The 18211-nt window shown below is 32.3% G+C and overlaps 1 long non-coding RNA gene across 1 annotated transcript; it reads left to right on the top strand.

The window, feature by feature from the left end:
- The first annotated feature begins 543 nt into the window (after positions 1–543).
- On the top strand, positions 544–1754 carry LOC103503336 (uncharacterized). The gene is made up of 3 exons (XR_007823640.1): positions 544–699; positions 977–1144; positions 1427–1754. It is a non-coding gene; the product is annotated as an uncharacterized LOC103503336 (long non-coding RNA).
- The last annotated feature ends 16457 nt before the right edge of the window (positions 1755–18211 follow it).

Here is an 18211-nt window from a genome sequence, read left to right as displayed (position 1 = left end):
TAAAAACGACATTAAAGATATCTTTAATGTCGGTTCATAAACGACATTAAAGATATCTTTAATGTCGATTCTCCACCGATATTAAAGACCAACCGACATTAAAGGTCTTCAATAAAACCATCAAAGATGTCGATTTATAACCGACATTAAAGAGGCCTTTAATAAGGATCGTAAAGATGTCGGTCGCCAAGTGACATTAAAGTCATTTAAGCCAGATTTCTTCTAGTGACTGTCTTAATTGATTAAGGAAATTGATGGGTTCATCCTTCCTGTAATCATTTAGGTTTTATTTACTCTCGAATTGAAAATGTTAGTTTATGATAATTTCTTTTCTTATTTAGATTTAAAGATGATAATCATGTTTCTGGGTTATTGGAGGAATTGTGGGAAGAAAATACTAGAGGTGAATGTAGTACTCTTCAATTATATTTGGGAGAAAATGTCTCTCTCATATGCAATGAAGTTACATCATCATCATGGAGCAGTAAAAAGAAAGTAAGTAATGTTCTTTTCAACGATAAATCTCTTTTATTTTTTATTATTTGATGTTTTGACTTCTCCATTTTTCTTTCTACTTCTATCTTATAGTCAGCACAAGCAATGTCCAGGCGTTGTGAAGTTTTGAGGGAGTCCATATCTTCTTATCATCAAGTACTACTCCGGTCTCTTATGAAAGAAGTTTCTGGTCATATATGGGAGGTACAGTCATACGATTTTACTTTATTACGCAAAAAAAAAATATGTTGTTTGATTTTCAAGAATATGTTCAATCTTGAAGAAAACTAATGATGAAATTTTAAAGTTCTAGGATATTTTTTGCTTTTGAAAAACTTAGGAAGAAATTACTTCATTGTGCAGGAGTAAAATGAAGAGGGTTCTGGTATTTTAATAGAATAATGGAAAAAAAATTTTGAGCTAATAATGGTGGGGGTTCATTAGGTTCACCTTTAACTGTTTTTGTTTCTTGCTATAATAGGAAAAAGAAACCATCTTGGATGCACTTGGTGCTATTTCAACTACTTGCCTCAAATTAGTTTCTACTGCAGATCCTGCCATGCCCAATGCCATTGTAAACCTGGTATCTTCCTCCTGCTCCAAGAAAGCAAAGAAATTCTGAGAAGCTGCTTTTTCTTTTCTTGAGAAGGTGCATACTATTTCTATTAATAGAGGTCCCAACATCTCAAAAGTATTGCTTATGTTCATTCCTTTTTTGTTATCACTTGTGTTGTGTCATCTACAGATGTTAGAATTTCTTAAGATTTAGCTTGGAATTCAACTTATAGGAAATACATAATGAAGTGGAGACTTGTTTGTTTGTTTTTTAAACCAAAGAAAATATTTTAACGCCAAAATTGGCTAGTTAATGTTATAAATAGTATCTTTTTTTTTTTAACAAAATGTCTACTCAACTTTTTATGTTCTACAGATTGATACGGGAAACTCATGCTCACAACTTGAAATGGATGAAGTACGAGTGGAGTGGGCTAAATTTTTAGCTCGGAACATATGATAGACACCTAGCTAGATATGATCTTAATTGTGTAAATGGCTAACACATGAGAACGACCATAACTTTTTTTGTGTAAATGTTTTTTTCATAGCCATTATACTTAGTTTTGGTATACAACATATGTTTTTGGTTATATAAGATAGCTATTATTATTGTTGATTTTGGAATAGGCCACATATAGAAAATTTTAGTTGGTTATATTTGGATTGGAATTCTGTAATTGTTGATGACATTGTTGAGAAGAATGAAATTATTGTTGGCTTATTGGTTTATTTGTCATTTTTTTGTTGTGTAACTACTGGTTGGAAAGGAATGTACCCAATGTAGGAAACAGAAAATAGAAAATTTGTATATTTAATATATTAATAAACAATATATATAACATCAAATACATGACGGTTTTTTAGTGTCAGCTATACAATTTTACTTGACGTGTAAATAGTGTCAAGTATGCGACCTTACTTGAATCAAATATAATATTTTACTTGACGGTTTTTTAGTGTTAACTATATAATTTTACTTGACGTGTAAATAGTGTCAAGTATATGATCTTGACGATAGATTACTTGACGTCAATACAATTTTCAGTAAACGTATACTCGACGATTTATTAGTGTCAAGTAAAGGTATACTTGATGTGTTTTGAATGTCAAGTAAAGGTATACTTGACGATTTTTTAGTGTCAAGTAATCTGACTATACTTGACAGTCAATTACTTGACACTTTTAAAAACGTCAAGAAAAGGTTTACTTGACACTGTATTAACGTCAAGTAATCCAATTTCTGTAGTAGTGGCGAGATGATTTGTAGAAGACTAGTGGTCATTAGAGATGATGTGATAAGAAACAACTACTTTCTGCGCTGACATTGGTAGGAAAGGATGGATGTGCGACATAGCGTAATTAATTTTTCGTCAAGTATGTCTATAAAAGACTCAAACTCCACCAAGAACAAAAAATGAAAGGAGGTTACCCTTTAAGGAGGTCGATGAAAAGATTAGTTTTAGAATCCTTTATCATCTGTAGTAGTAGTTCTTTCTCCATCTCTTATTCGGCAAATATCTGAGTGGGAGCTTAGAGAGAGATGAGAGAGCGAGAAGCTCACCAACCATTCCCCTAACTTGTAAAAGAACCAAAGAATGCATGACAACGCATTCTACGACTCAACACATTTCTTTACTTTCATTTTTGTATTTAGGAATGCATTGTTTAACTGTATTAATTTCATGGCATAGAAGTCTATGTTATCAATACAATGCATGTTATATCCAATATCTTTCTTCTATTTCCTTTACTATTTATCTTCTTGAAGTGTTTTAAGTAGTTCAAGTGTGTATTTATCTACTTGATAAAGAATCTTTAATTATAAGATTCATCGTGTTTAGCCTGAGCTTCACTCAATTGCCTGATTAACGCTCATCACCAGCTGCTCCAGAGAGTAAGTAGCAAGGGCCTCACAAAACGTGCACAAAAGGGAGTTTTGAAACAAACTTCATTCTAGCATTTTGCCTTCAATCATTTGTATTCTGAAAGGAGAATAGGTATGGTGTTTAGGTGTTGAGAGGTTGCTCGTCTTAAATAGAGAGGCAATATGATGCTTATAAGTAAGGAAACCTAGATATATATCACTTGATTTATCTTTACCATTTGTGTCCCGAAAGAAAAATAAGTGTTGTGTTTAGGAGCCGAGAGGTTGCTCGCCTTAAATATAAAATAGTTAAGTGATCCATATTGCATCAAGGACATCTCGCCTGACTTAAATCACTTATAATGTGAATACTTTCCTTCCTTTTTCTTAATGCAAGTTAGTTCACATTCTATAATCATTCCATTCCCTTCACCTACTATAGAATCCTTTGTGTAAATACTTAGATTAGCATAGCTTTACTTTTATACTGTATAGAATTTATATTGCTTTAAATTAGGAGTAGACTTTATAACTAAGCTTGATAAAAATGCCCTGTGTTGTACCCTAGCTTACCAAGGAAACCTCTCGCTTTAATACACTTGGACAAGTGTGAGGAAAACTTGTACTCAATAAAGAATTAGAAGAAATATCAATGCACGGTGAAGACGTTCACCTTTTATAGCATGACAATCTCCTAAAGGCAAAATTAGCACAACTTAGTCTACTCGCATTGCAAGTCACATAAATAGATCTTTAAATGATGAATCAACGAAGTATGATTAATCAGATGAGAGTCACGAAACCAATTCACGAACTCAATCTCGCGTTAAATCAACGAAGAGAATGTATAAGAATAATGTAATTAAGAAATCTTCTTCCAAATCTAACAATAAGTTTTTGGCACCGTTGTCGAGGAAATTCTTTTTCAAATTGGATATTATGTTTCACTTTGATTTAAGGAAAACACTTAATTTTTGTTCAATCACATGTTTACTTGAAGAACACATGTACGAGTTTTCGTGAAACGGAGAAGTCTGTGAGTGTAGGCTTGCCCTATAAATTGAGTGAAATTTCCGATGAAGAACATGAGGAACCATAACGCATGCGATTAAGGAAACACATAGAAGGTCCCTTAAGCTCCTAAAGCAAGAATTTCGCCTCTTCTGTAGAAGATGCTCTTTGAGGCGTCATCAACAAAGGTTATGCAATAAAATTAGTTAGACACTTAGTCATCACAAAGGCGTCATCAACGAGGAATAGACCAAGCGATCATCTACAGCTTGAGTAATCACGTCAAACTACTCTATGGAGAATTTCTAAGAATGGACTCGTAAGCAAAGAGCTAAATCACATGAGGCTATAGAACTCAGATAAGCACAAAGCATTCTGAAAGAAACGATATGTCTTGGATGACTGTGCAAGACTTTGTTGCAACAAAGTCCCAGACATCCAGTTTCTGAAATATGAACGCAAGGATGCTTTTTGTAATGTATCGCCTTCTTTAATCATTTTACAAATCACATCATTTCTTTTTACGCAAATTAAGAAAAAAAAAATAGTTTACGTGATAAGATCACTGTGCGAGATAAGAATTAGTGACATAAAGCATAATGCGTCAAAAGTCATCTCTCAAAGCTTATTAGGTAGAAAAAGCTAATAAGCTTTTTAAGGTTTCCAGGGAATTTGGAACGTTTGAATTTAAATTTCAAAAAGGGAGAAATGATGAGCCACCTTGGAAATTTAAACAATCAAGTCAAAAGTCCCATCATGATTAAAACGCACTCATTCTAACCAATGCGAGGTAACCATCATTTTAACCATAGTTGGACCCTTTTAAACCCTTCAAAAAACCCTTATGCTTCTTTTTACCGAGCTTTCCAACCTTAAAGACTCTAAGCTTCCATTGATTCCAAGCAACTTTCCAGAAAAGCTTTAAAAAAAATTCTTTCTTTGTTCTTCCTACATTCCTTCATTTCTCCTAATTCCAAATGGCATAGAAGAAAACCAACACTATCAAGAGGTATTTGACCTCAAAACTTAGCCAATCGCATGAAAGAACAGATCAAGTGCGTCCTCATGGTCCTTTATCAGAATAGGCTCAACCCAGTTACAATCCCTTATCTGAAGCATCTAGAGGTATTTTTGGTGATTTGATTGACTTAAATCGCATTTCTAGTCGAGGAGTAGGAAGTGTAGGACAGGATAATGCATCAAAGTGGCATATGATCAAAGGGTTAGATTTAAGTGGTGAAGATTTTTACGATGAGTGGCCGTTGTGTTGGAAATTGTTAACTTTCGAAAGGTTAGAGATGAATAACAATAGAAAGAAAAGAAAAAGAAAGGAAAGCAAAGGAAGAGAAAGAAGATCGTGAATGTCATATGAAACGTGACGAAGAAGATAGCCGACAAAGTAACGAGTTAAAGAGACAAAGTGAGAAAGAAAGAGAAAGATCCTCCACTCTCGTCGTTGTAAAAAAATTTGAGAGGACTGTAGAAAAGGCTCAAAAGAAAGAGAAGGTGGCCTCAGACCTCCTTTGCATCAAAATCAAGGCGCACATCATCAAGACCCTGAAGAAGAAAACTAAACTTGTGATCTGTTATGTTTAAGTAATAAAGTTGTAGTTTGTAAAAAATTTTGGAGTTAAGAATTTTTATTTAAATTTAAGGACGAAATTCCTAAAGGTGGGGAGAGTTGTGAGACCAAGCCTAAAAGAAAGGGAATCCCTGACCAATCTTTAGTCATCTCGGGCAAGATGGAAAGCAGAGGGCAAATCCCTGTGCTATGACAGAGGCATCTCAGTGCAGGACTATTGATATGAAAAATAGAAATCTTTTAGAGATGGGTCTCAAGCCATCTCAAGGTATTACTCGATGGGGATTAGATGTAGAAAAGGAAACTATTAAGGATCTCGAGCAGCCATGTGGAATCTTGGGCAAGATTTAGGATATAAGTATAATCTCGAGACAATTTGATTCTTGTTGGATCGAGATTTAAAGAAAATAGAGAATTGTAAAGAAATCTCAGAAAATCTCGAGCACAAGTCCGAGGAAGATTGAAGGTAAAAGGGAAAAGTGGAAGGATCTCAAGGCTATCTCGGAGCTGTGTTCGTCGAGATTGGAGATAAGAAAGGGTTTAATTGGTGATCTCGATGGATCTCGAGCCGATCTCAACTGACAATCCAGGTGTTTTAAGCATATTACATGCATTTTGCGCTAAGTAGGAGTAGCGAGTTTTGGGAAATTAAGAGATGAGTAGTCTGATTTAGGATTAAAATAAATAAGAGATTATGACAGAAGAAAATAAATATTATTATTATTTAAAATAAGGATCTTGTTTGGCGTGCTCTTAAAAGAAAGACTCTTCTCTCTGTTCAACCCTAAGAGAGCCACCACAGTGACTCGTTGGTTGTATCTGTCTGTTGCTTGCTGCTCCATTCAGACGAAGTCGACGACCTACGTTCGTCTAACAGAGTGTCCATCTTCACAAGCTGAGTCATCCCAAGTCGTTTGTGCATCTCTGTTTCGCACCGCCTTTCATCTCTATTCCACATCGTCGTCACATCTCTATTCACGATCCAGCCAAGCAAAATGTTTCTCTTTGTCTTTATTCCATGTCAAGCAAGTCTGAGTCGTCGTGTTTCCCTTCGCAACCAACCTCTCCATTCCAAGTTTCTCCTCCTCACCAAGTTTCTGCCTTCACCTAGTTGAGCTCGACACTCATCGAGCCATTTGCATTGAAGCTTTTTAGCCTAGCCAAGCTGCCTTTACTTTCTTGTTTGCCTAGCCAAGCATCCAAGCCACTTATCAACCTTTTCCCAACCAATTCCAGCCACCTTTGGTGAGTTTTTGATTGGGTGTTGGATATACCCGTAAGTTGTATTTTTTGTTCTAAATAATTTGATTTTAGATTTAATTTGGATTTTTCCAAGTTCAATTCGTTACATTTTTTAAAGTTTAAGCCATGAAATTTTTTCCAATCAAGGTTGAATTTTTTCCAATCAAGGATGAATTGGTTTCAACCTCAACTTTAAGAAAGTTAATTTGAAAATTTTGGGACAATAGCTAAAGGTAAGTTAATTCGAATAATTTTGGGACAATAGCTAATTGTTAGTTTTATTAAATAAGTTAAAAAAAAATTCATACTATTTTGACTATAAGCTAAGAAATATATGTTAGCTAATCACTTAGGTAAGAGATTCTACTACTGGACTTTCAAACTAAATTTAAGAGACTCTATGTGTTTATGGATTATGCATTGATGGTAGCTAAAATGCATAGTTTGTTTGTGCAAATGTTGACTAATGTTACATGTTGATTATGCATGATTTATGAATTCCATGCTTTATGAACTGTTATGACTAATGATTCATGTCATGTTTATGTTGATTGTTTCATGCTTTTGGATTATGGTGTGTCTATTAACCTTGGCTATTAGACTTTATACCCCACTGTATTATGTTCCTATCTATGGGGTCACTCGCATGACTAGAATTGTTTCGACTGGACCACGCGCACGAATTACGGGTGTACCTATTGATCACAGACATGATTAAGAGTGTACCTATGAATCACTCACACGACTACAAATCACTCACATAACTAGAGGTGTTTCTACGAGATTACTCGCACGATTAGGGGGTTCATATGGTCACACTCAGCCAAATGTGCTCTATTGGACACACGAAATTATGATTACATTCCTAACTAGAAGTTTACAAATCACCTAGTGAGACCAGTCCAATGGTGGGTCCCTTATTGAGTATATTTTATATACTCACTTTTTTCTATGTTTAACATTTCAGCCAAAAGATAAAGTATATGGAAAGCTAGCGAGTGACAGAAAGTGCTCGTGACATGCCATATGAGGACCTCATTCTGCTTCCTTTATCATTTTTTTTTGTATTTTGATTTTTAGACATTTTATTTAAAATTTTATCTTATTTTTGTTTCTCTTTAAAATTGTTAGAACCCGCAAGTCTTGTTTTCATATTATTTTTACTGATTTTGTTAATTTTATATCTTTCAAACAGTGATTTGATATTAATTTTATAAGAATTTTAGTTTTTCTCTTTTCAAGAAACTGTCTTTTGTTAATTGTCTTTTGAGTAATGACTTCAACTTAGTTTAAGAGCTTGGGTCGTTACACTGTTAACTCTATATGCTCCTTTCAACTCATTGATCAACTTCTTACCGCTCGCCATGTGGTCCTTTCACCTTCATAGTTGCCTTGGCTTCATTATGCGCACATAATAACTAGCTTATGATAGGAATAACACTAATGGTTTACCCACATACATGAAGATCATACAGTCATCAAACATGAAACTTTAACTTAATTAGAAAACATTCGTGCTTTCTCATAAACATTAACAAAGTAAAACATGTGTTATAACAATAAAAGACTCAAAAAGAATGTAAGAACACTATTATTTCTTTTAGAAAATCATTCACGAAAATAATAGGTTTTCTTCCTTTCTCTGAACGTGTAACTTTCACGAAAGTAATAGAAAATTTTGCTATTCTTTATAAATAGTTTGAGCATTTGTTATTTTTGAAAATCCCCTATCAAATATGACCAAAAACGAGTATCTAATCATTTAGACCACCTTACCTTATGTAATCATTTCATTTTTTAAAACTAAACATATTTTTTCTTTATTTTTCATGATAATTTAATTTGCATTTTGACAGTATAATAGTTGAATTTTTAATCAAATTTCAAATACATAAACAGGCTTTTAAGAACTATGACTTTTTTTTTTTTTTTGACAAATTCTAAATTGATAAAAGAGAGTTTTTTTCTTTTGTTTTATTGATAAATATAGGTATTAGTTAAAACTTTTTTGTGCTATATATTGTGCTAGGAGACTCTTTTATGAGTGGACCAAGAAAATTATTGCTAGTGTATGTAGGCGATGGGTAGCATTCATTATCAGCAATTAGAACCTAGACTAAAAGTGAGCAGTTGGAATTCATGATCACAATATTAAATTTAGAAAGAAATAACGTTACTGTACGAAGGGCTCAAAGGCCAACCACATGCAGTTTTGTTTGCATTAAATTCCAAGTGACAACACACAAAAAACTTAATTAACTTCGATCGATTCAATTCTATAATTTAAGTTGCACAATCAGTTCACACTCGTACTACCATCTTTTCTATTTTACTCCAAACCTTAAAGCTAGCTGCCTTCAATCTCACACTATTTTTCATTACCGACAATAATATACTAACTTTTTCTACAACACCTCAGTGACCTCACCTTCTCTACCATCTAGAATTTTTCATCTGTTTGTACTGAAATTTTTATGAATGCATTTTAACTTTTGAATAGTGAATAGGTTGTGGTGTTATTGTCAACTTTAATTTAATATAGATTGAAATAATAGAGAAGCGATTATTTGAGTTTGACCAGTTTAATTCATTGGACTTTTATTCATTGTTCCAATCGATCCGATTAGCTAGATAGTTGAAAAGTATTTCATATTTTATTATTGCTATTATTTAGTTTAAGTTATGGATTAACTTTGTTGGATCCAGGAAGTCTAGTCAGCTTTTGACTATGAACGGTTCGATTATGTTGATATTAAGTAACTTTGTTTATGAATGAAAACTAATAAGTTTTCGACCATTTATTTTGAATGTCGTTTAATTAAATTGAATAGGGAGATTTTTTGTTTTACATGTATAATTGATATATATACATATAATTATGATTAAAAAAGGAAAAGATTATATTTTGGAAAGGAGATAAAGATAAATAGATCGTTGAAAGATAACTATTTTAGAGAAAGGATGTTTGTTGCGAAAGAAAAGAAAAATGAAAAAAATAATTATATTTTAGAAAATATGATTGTCGGTGTTAAGAAGAAGAAAATAATTATATTTTAGAAAAATATCGTTCCGTTCGCCCTCGTCGTCGAAGGAGCCACAAACTTGAGCCAAAAGCAAGCCGACCTTCCCTCATCCAAGCCATCTAAGCCACCTTTGATCCTATCCAAGTCGTGGCCTTTTCCTTAAGCTATTTGTGCCATTTAGGGTAAGTTATCGATGAGTTTTGATTTGGGTTTTGGTGGACCCATCAAACCTTAAATTTTCACCTAAAAAAATTAATCTTTAATGTATTTTGGGGATAGGATCAAGCAAGAAGCTGGAAACATAATCACATATATAAGATAAATTCACTCCTTCCTGACTTTAGGATAAGTAGATGAGTATTCCCTTAAATGGTGTCTCTAGGACTTCAACAAAGGGTTTTATGCTCTATATTGCACGAGAGGGATTTCTGTTTATTGGTTAGACCATAAATAAATTGTTCATTAAAAGAGCACTAGCATTCAAGGACTAGAAGTAATCTAGGGATAAAATGTAATTTTGCTTAGCTAGTTTTACAAACACTTGTGAATGACTAACTTACTATTATTAGTCTATATCCATGGACACAAAAATATATCTACAGTGAGAAAAGTTCAACTGTGAGTTTTTAGTAGAGTTGTACACACATTTAACAATTATTGATTAATGAGGTTAATGAGTTTAGTCAATTAATTCCATATCATTGTAGATTCTGATTTGTAGGTCCATTAAGTCCCCTTCCTAGTTCCTAAAGAATAATGAGGTTTATTTATATTGACTGTAATTTAAATGTTCAAATTTACTTTGAGAATTAATATAATGTGTAGTAATACATTATAATAAAGTTTATATTTTAATTAAACTTCATTATATAAATTTAATTTTTGGTATGATTCAAAATTAATTTATGAGAGTATAAAATATTTGAACGAGTTCAAATATTAATTTAATATAAATTAAATTCATATTAAAACTATAGGTTAAAATATAATGTATATATGATACACACTAAAACTATAGGTTATAAAAGAAATTTATATTTGAATACGATTCAAATTTGGATTAAATTAAGGAGAATTGTCCAAAATGGTAAATTTGAAAAAATATGTACAAAATATAGCCAATTTCTAAATTCTATTAATGATAAACATTGCAAGACACTGATATGCTTCTATCAGTCATATTGATAGACAGTGATAGAAGCCTATCGGTGTCTATCATTGATATAATCCAAAATTTTGCTATATGTTATAAATATTTTTAGTTTATTTTGCTAGTTCTAAAAATGTCTCTTAAATTAAATATAGGTTAATTTTCATAAATGTAACAAAACGCAAAATTATTTACGGCTCGTGTGGCAAAACCCATGAAGTTAACCATTTTTTAAATATTCCAGGTTTGCCCTTCTGTCTTTTTTCTCCTCTTTGATGCGATTTCTTTCATCGTCTTCCTCCTCGCTACGATTTCTTTCATCGTCTTTCTTCTTTACCTCTTCTTTTTTCCGCTACGATTTTTTTCCATCGTCTTTCTTCTTTTCCTATTCTTTTTTTTACGTCGTTTAGTCTTGTCATCGTCTTTCATCTTTTTCTCTTTTTTTTGTTGTAATTTATTTCCATCGTCTTTCTGTTTTTTTTCCTCTTCTTCTTTTACATCGTTTAAATTTGGGTAACCAATCTAAACAACCATGTAAAAAAAAAAGCAAAATCTAAAAGATCGTGTATAAAGAATCTTGAAAAAAATCATTTAAAATGGAGTAGCCAAATGTAAACGATTGTGTAAAAAAAGTAAACGATCGTGTAAAACAAAAAAAAATCACCATCTAAACAAATCTAAACGATCGTGTACTAAATAATCTTGAAAAGTAAATGATCGTATAAATAAATCTAAACGATCATGTAAAAAATATAAACGATCGTGTCCCAAAAGAATTAAAAAAATCGTTTAGCCAAATCTAAACGATCGTGTACCAAATTTTGAAATACAAATCGTTTAAATTTGGGTCCAAGTCTAAACAATCAAATCTAAACAATCGTATAACCAAATTTATACGTAACCAAATTAAACGATCGTGAAACAAAATTAAACAATAGAATTAAAAAAAAAAAATTGTAGCCAAATCTAAACGACCAAATCTAAACGATCATGTACCAAACAATAGCCAAATCTAAAGGATCGCGTACCAAATATATTACTCGTGCATTGTTGACGGTGTGGTTGACGAGACGTTTTTAGTAGTTTTTACAGTAGGCCTGTGGGCTTTTTCCATTTTCGGAATTGTTCAATACAATGTAAATATTTTGCCGCTTTGTTATTTAAATATAAGATATTTAATTTAGCAATTAACTAATTAAAAAATCAATTAATAGTTTAGTTTAGTTTAATTTTATTAAATTTGATTTAATTAAATTAATTAAATTAAAACTATAGGTTGTGTGAGAGATATTCATTTAAATATGATTTAAATGAAAATTAATTAAATATGATTTAATTAATTATCAATTTAATTTGATTAATTATTTATTTATTTTAATATTAATATCAATTTAATTTATTGCATTAATAGAAAACGTATGTGGTTTTTCCACATATCTCATATTCTTTCTAACTTCCCTCTTCTTCAATCTGAACAAAAAGGGAGGTAAGGTATGATAGATACAAAGGTGCTTTCTGGGGAACTCTGTGATTTCTCTCTCAATTCTTTTCTACAAAATTCTATTCGAATTTTGGTTTAGACAAACCAAAACCTCTTCCTCATATAATAAAGAGTCTCCAAGTGGTGGTGCCCCAATTTAGTGGTTTAGAAGATACATAGTCGTTAACAAGAGTAAGCGTTTTTTCTTTTTTGTAATTTTTGTATTACTTTTATAGAAAGCATGCTTAGCCTTTAGCTAGAGAAAAATAGTTTTTGTAATTGATTTTCCAATGCACTGGTACTTTTAAGATCCCAATTAAATTTGAGTGATAGTTGTGCTTAAATTTATTCCGATGTGTAGGACTTTTATCTCTTCAGTATATATATATATATATAATTAACGATACCTCCAAAAAATCCAAAAATTTTAATTATAACCAATAACATCACTTAATTCAATTCTAGTGATCCCGTAGGAACACTCTCATCAGTTAATAAACCCAAAAGAACACACATGATATCGAGCTGTAAGTGATCTCGTTAGACCACTCATAAACATGGCATGATAAACTTGTGGTCCCCTCGAACTCGCATAATCATAAATCTGTGAAAGGTGGTGATACCGAAGGACATCGTACATGTAGGTACAAATCCTAATAATCAAAGTTAATAGAGAAAACAAAGTCCAAGACATGTAGCAAACATCATAACATGATATGAAATATCAATCAAAAGGTGCATAATCATGTAATTAATATATCATGCATTATCATCATATTTCCATCGTCAACTACAACATCACATTATGCATCTTAGTTATCTCAGTGATAACTATATATAAATACATGCAAGCTCTTAAATTTATATTTGAGGTTTAGTAGTAGAATCTCTTACCTGAGAGATTAGCTTAAAATTAGCTCCCAACCTAACAGTCAAGAATTTTCCAATTAAATGGTTTCTAAACAGTATGGGAGATTTTAATAACTTTAATTAATATAATTAACAATTGGCTACTATCCGAAAATTCTCACAAATTACTTACCTAAAAATTTGGGTTAAAGCCAATTCATCTTTGTTGGAAAAATTCGATTGACTAATTCCTTTCCAAAATCGCCAACAACTTTCAAAGAAATAATCCAACTTTAATCCAAAAATTAATTTGCTTAAGACCAAAAATTATTATTTGATGGATGTACCTAAAACCCAATCAAAATTCACCATTAACACCAAATGGCTTAAAAAGAAGGGCAGAGTTCTTGGCTCCATAGGATAGGAAGGGGCGCGCAACTTGGCTTGGGTAAGGAGAAGATCGACTTGAACTAGAGGGATGTAGGTCGAGGACAAAGGAGACTCACGACTTAAATCTAGATGGTCGACATAAGACAGAGGAAGTGGCTCGGATGAGAATGAAAATGGCAAAGGAGCTCGGTGCAAATTTCGATCAGAGGTGGAAAAGATCGGAAGGATTGCGACTCGACAGTTCGTGGAGGAAGATGCTAGGATCCGGCTCGACTTACGTGATGATGGTCGACGAATGGAGTTTTGTGCGCTTGGAATTCATATCATCGACAATTCCTTGCATCTCCTACGACCTGGCAACGTCATCCTTACTTGTCTTAAATGCTAATTAGAGTGAAAGTCGTCTCTACAACCCAACATGAGTTCTTTAAGCATGTTTTGCCCTCACTCACATGCATCATGGGAAAATTCCCAGAAGGTCACCCAACATAGAATTGTTCCAAGCTAAGCACATTTAACTTCAAAGTTTCTATGATCGAGCCACCTAAAAAGAAGGTAGATCTTGTTGGTATAGGTAGTAACATTTTAATTCTTTTAAGTTTCACTACTATAAATTTGGCCTTCTTCGATGTGCAAAGCACGTCAAAAAATATCTACCTTGATGGTCTTTGCCCATCATGTAGGCAGACATCAAGAAAGCCCAACCATCAAGAAAACTAGTTTTCTTTATGGTTAAAACATGTCATCAAAAGCTCTTTCTTGATGGTACTGACCATCAAGAAAGGGAACTTCGATGTTTTTTGCCTATCAAGAAAATTGAAAAGTCCATCAAGAAAATCATTTCTTGATGGCCAAAACATGCCATAAAAAACCAGTTCTTGATGGTATTGACCATAAAGAAAGAAGACTTTGATGTTTTTTGCCTATCAATGAAACTAAAAAGTCCATCAAGAAATTCGTTTTCTTGATGGCCAAAACATGCCATAAAAAACCCTTTCTTAATGGTATTGACCATCAAGAAAGAAGACTTTGATGTGTTTTGCCCATCAAGGAAACTAAAAAGTCCATTAAGAAAACTAGTTTACTTGATGGTTAAAACATGTCATCAAAGACCTATACTTGATGGGATTGGCCATTAAGAAAGGTGATGTTGACGTCTTTTGTCCATCAAGAAAGTGGATCAGTCCATCAAGATAGTCCTTCTATTGACGGGTTTTCCTCGTCAACAAAACTTTATTCTTGACGTTTTTAGCCCGTCAACTATAACAACTTTAGAAAAATTAAAAAAAAGTCATTACGACCTGCCCATATATGTGACCTGATCGACCTCAAACAGTATAAAAAAACTGAAAACACCAAAAACTGAAAATATGCAAATTTCATTACATACAACTACAAACTAATTCAAACAACTCATGCAAATCGTGTAAACTACATAACCCTCCACCACAACTCCAAAACTACATAACCCACACAACTCCAGAACTCCAACAACTTGAAACTTCAAACTTCACAACTTTTTTAAAATCCATTACATACAACTACAAACTAGTTCAAAGAACTCCTTCAAATCTGCGTGTCAACTACCTAACGACCTGTAGAACTCAGAACTCACACAACTCCAGAACTCCAAAAATTCAAAATTTCTAACTTCCCAACTCCAAACAACTAATGAAAAATATCAACAATCACAAATAGTAAATTCATACCATCATACCATATAATTGAAACACACAAGTAACATATATTTCATAAAATTACTAGACATCCATCAAATGAACTAATTAATTTTCATTAATCAACTGTACACCAATGTTGTTCTACAAAAAACAATATCTAACAAATATGATCTGGACATAATCCTATAGAAATTGACATCGTATCAAGATATACCTAAACTATAAATATAAAAACTACACATTCATTGCAATAAAAACATGTATCATATGTAGCGTCCTAGAAAGTCACAGTATTCCACTCTCACCATATCCAATTCAGATTGAGTATAAGGTGCTTGTCTCGTCAGCTGTAAATGAAATAAATGTAATTTAATTACTAGATTGTACTAAGCGTAAGAATAATAGTTATAAGAGATATGGTACAATAAAATGCATACAACATCTGTAATTGTAATGCTCTTTTGCCTTACTATGTCTTGCATGAACTTCATCACGTAGTACCCACATTCTGTACTGCTCGGCAGTTGAGCACACTATACGCACATATATTCAAAACACATGTTAAAATAGAAATAAATATTTAAACCAAACACACATTATCATTTATTTATAATTTAAGTACTCATACCTTAACAGAAACCCAAGTAAGAGGTCGAGCTCTTGTGTTTGTTTCAACATAAAACATTCTTAACGCTCTGAATTAAAAAGAATAAAAAAATATATAACAAATTGCAATTTACATAATAAATATACACTTAATGTGAAATTACGGTTAAATACTTACGTGTTAACCATAGATTTTAACTCGTCTCGAATACTATCATGTCTTAACGAATCGAGTGCATACATCGTATTTGTCCGTAATGAGATAATAAATAATATCCAATGATATCTATATAATAATAAACATATGTTTCAATCAAATTAATAAAAAATATTTATAATTAAAAACCCTATGAAAAATAATGATACTTTGATTCTAACTTACCCACAATTAAATGGACATATGAATAATTTATTCTTGATTGATATCAATCTATTACACAAGTGTCGAGCTCTATGTTCGTCTGTACTCAAACCTTTTGAAATTTGTCTAGGATTCATGAATGCATATTCCTCTAGAATACTTGGATCAGATTCATATAAGCATCTAACATTAAAAGAAAAATCTTCTAATATTAGAAATAGGCATCTTAAAAAATAAGAAAAATAAAGATTTTGAAGTTGCGCACTTACATCATGTAGCTCAATATCACCGAAAGAGCTAATTCATCCATCAAACAAAGTTGTTTAATGCTATCTTTCATCACGTTCACATTGAAGCTATACCAAAAAATCTCCTGAGTGTCGACTCGGATAGTAAGATATTCATCTTTCATATCCTTCTCTGCATGCCTCAACACGAACCTTATTGTCGTTGGCAGTTTTAATTAATTCATTTTCGACTTTGTTCCTTTCAAAGCTTCTAACTCACGAGACTCTTTACTAGATGTCTAACAAAAGAATGTCAAAAATTAAAATGAGAACATGCTAATGTGAAAATGCATATTTTGAAATTAAAACTTTACCTTTTTCTATTCTTCTATAACTATAAGATATTTTGGCCATGGAACGTGTGAACCAATTGCATCGTGTACAGAATAGATGCTTCCAACAATGAGTATGGGTAGTAGAGAATGATTATCACATGCAAGTTCAATGAGAACCCGCATATCACCTTCTCTAAGTCGTACTCCATAAACTATTTCATTCGTACTTATTCTTTCGAAGACAATTCCTGTTGCAACAATGTTGTCAACCTTTCCAATAACAAGACTACATGGTCTCCCCTGAAAAATTACATTCACATCTCAATTTACCATCAATGTTGAATAATAAATCATAAAATACAATATATAAAATTGAATTAAACATAGTATTTACTAGATCGATTTTTTTCGTGTGATGGATGGACGTCGAGATGAATTGTTTCTCACTAATATTCTGATTGCATCCAAAGTGTGCATCTAAGCTTGTTTCTCTAGTTCTCTTCAAAGACTTTAACTTAAGCATTTCTTTTGCCATTTGACTGTATTCTGATAAAATCTGTGATTTTTTCTTTTTTCTAATTGGCATCTACATCAATAGTAATCTGAGTTTCTCTGGGTTCTGATGGAATATGTTTGTGAAAGTAGAAGGAAGGTGTAATTAATCCGCCTACACCTCTCACACGTCCTCAATGTTCAAGTGTCCCCAAAACTTGAGTTAAAATATCATCTGAAACACTATATGTTTTATTGACATCTTTCTAGAGTTTATCCTATAATATGAACAAATAATTAAAAATTTGTTTGTCACAAGTTGTAAATATGCCTCAAACATATAAAATGCTAGTAATCAAATTTACTTACGATTTTCCCTACAATCTCATTTACTTCTTTATTCATAAATTCTCCATCTTTACCCACACGAGCATGTTTCGAAAGGGTAGCTCGATTGGCCGATGGTGGTAACTTTCCTTCTTTTTTCTACATGTATACACATAAACTAAACATTAAATTTGATAAACATAGGATAATATTTTGCATAGTAATATAAACTTACCAACTCTTCTCCCAAATTTGCGTAGCCTTTGCGAAACGTTCTATGGTTATATTTGTAATTCTTGCGTCTCTCTTTTTGCATGTTGCTACATTTCTATATCACACACATAACACAAGTCAATGATGCATTGATATATGTAATTATTGAAACATAAATAAGTCATAGCACTCACCAGAAAATCTTCACTCATGGATAGTGATACAAATGTTTCCCAATCAGATAGATCAATAGCAGGGTAGTTTGGTAGAGGAAATTTTAAGCATTCTGGTTCGTCTATATATGGAAAAATATAATTGTTTCTCAAA

This window comes from Cucumis melo, chromosome 9 (assembly GCF_025177605.1).
Source record: "Cucumis melo cultivar AY chromosome 9, USDA_Cmelo_AY_1.0, whole genome shotgun sequence".
Taxonomy (NCBI): domain Eukaryota; kingdom Viridiplantae; phylum Streptophyta; class Magnoliopsida; order Cucurbitales; family Cucurbitaceae; genus Cucumis; species Cucumis melo.
Note: the sequence above shows the minus strand (reverse complement) of the source record. Positions and strands in the feature narration are given on the sequence as shown.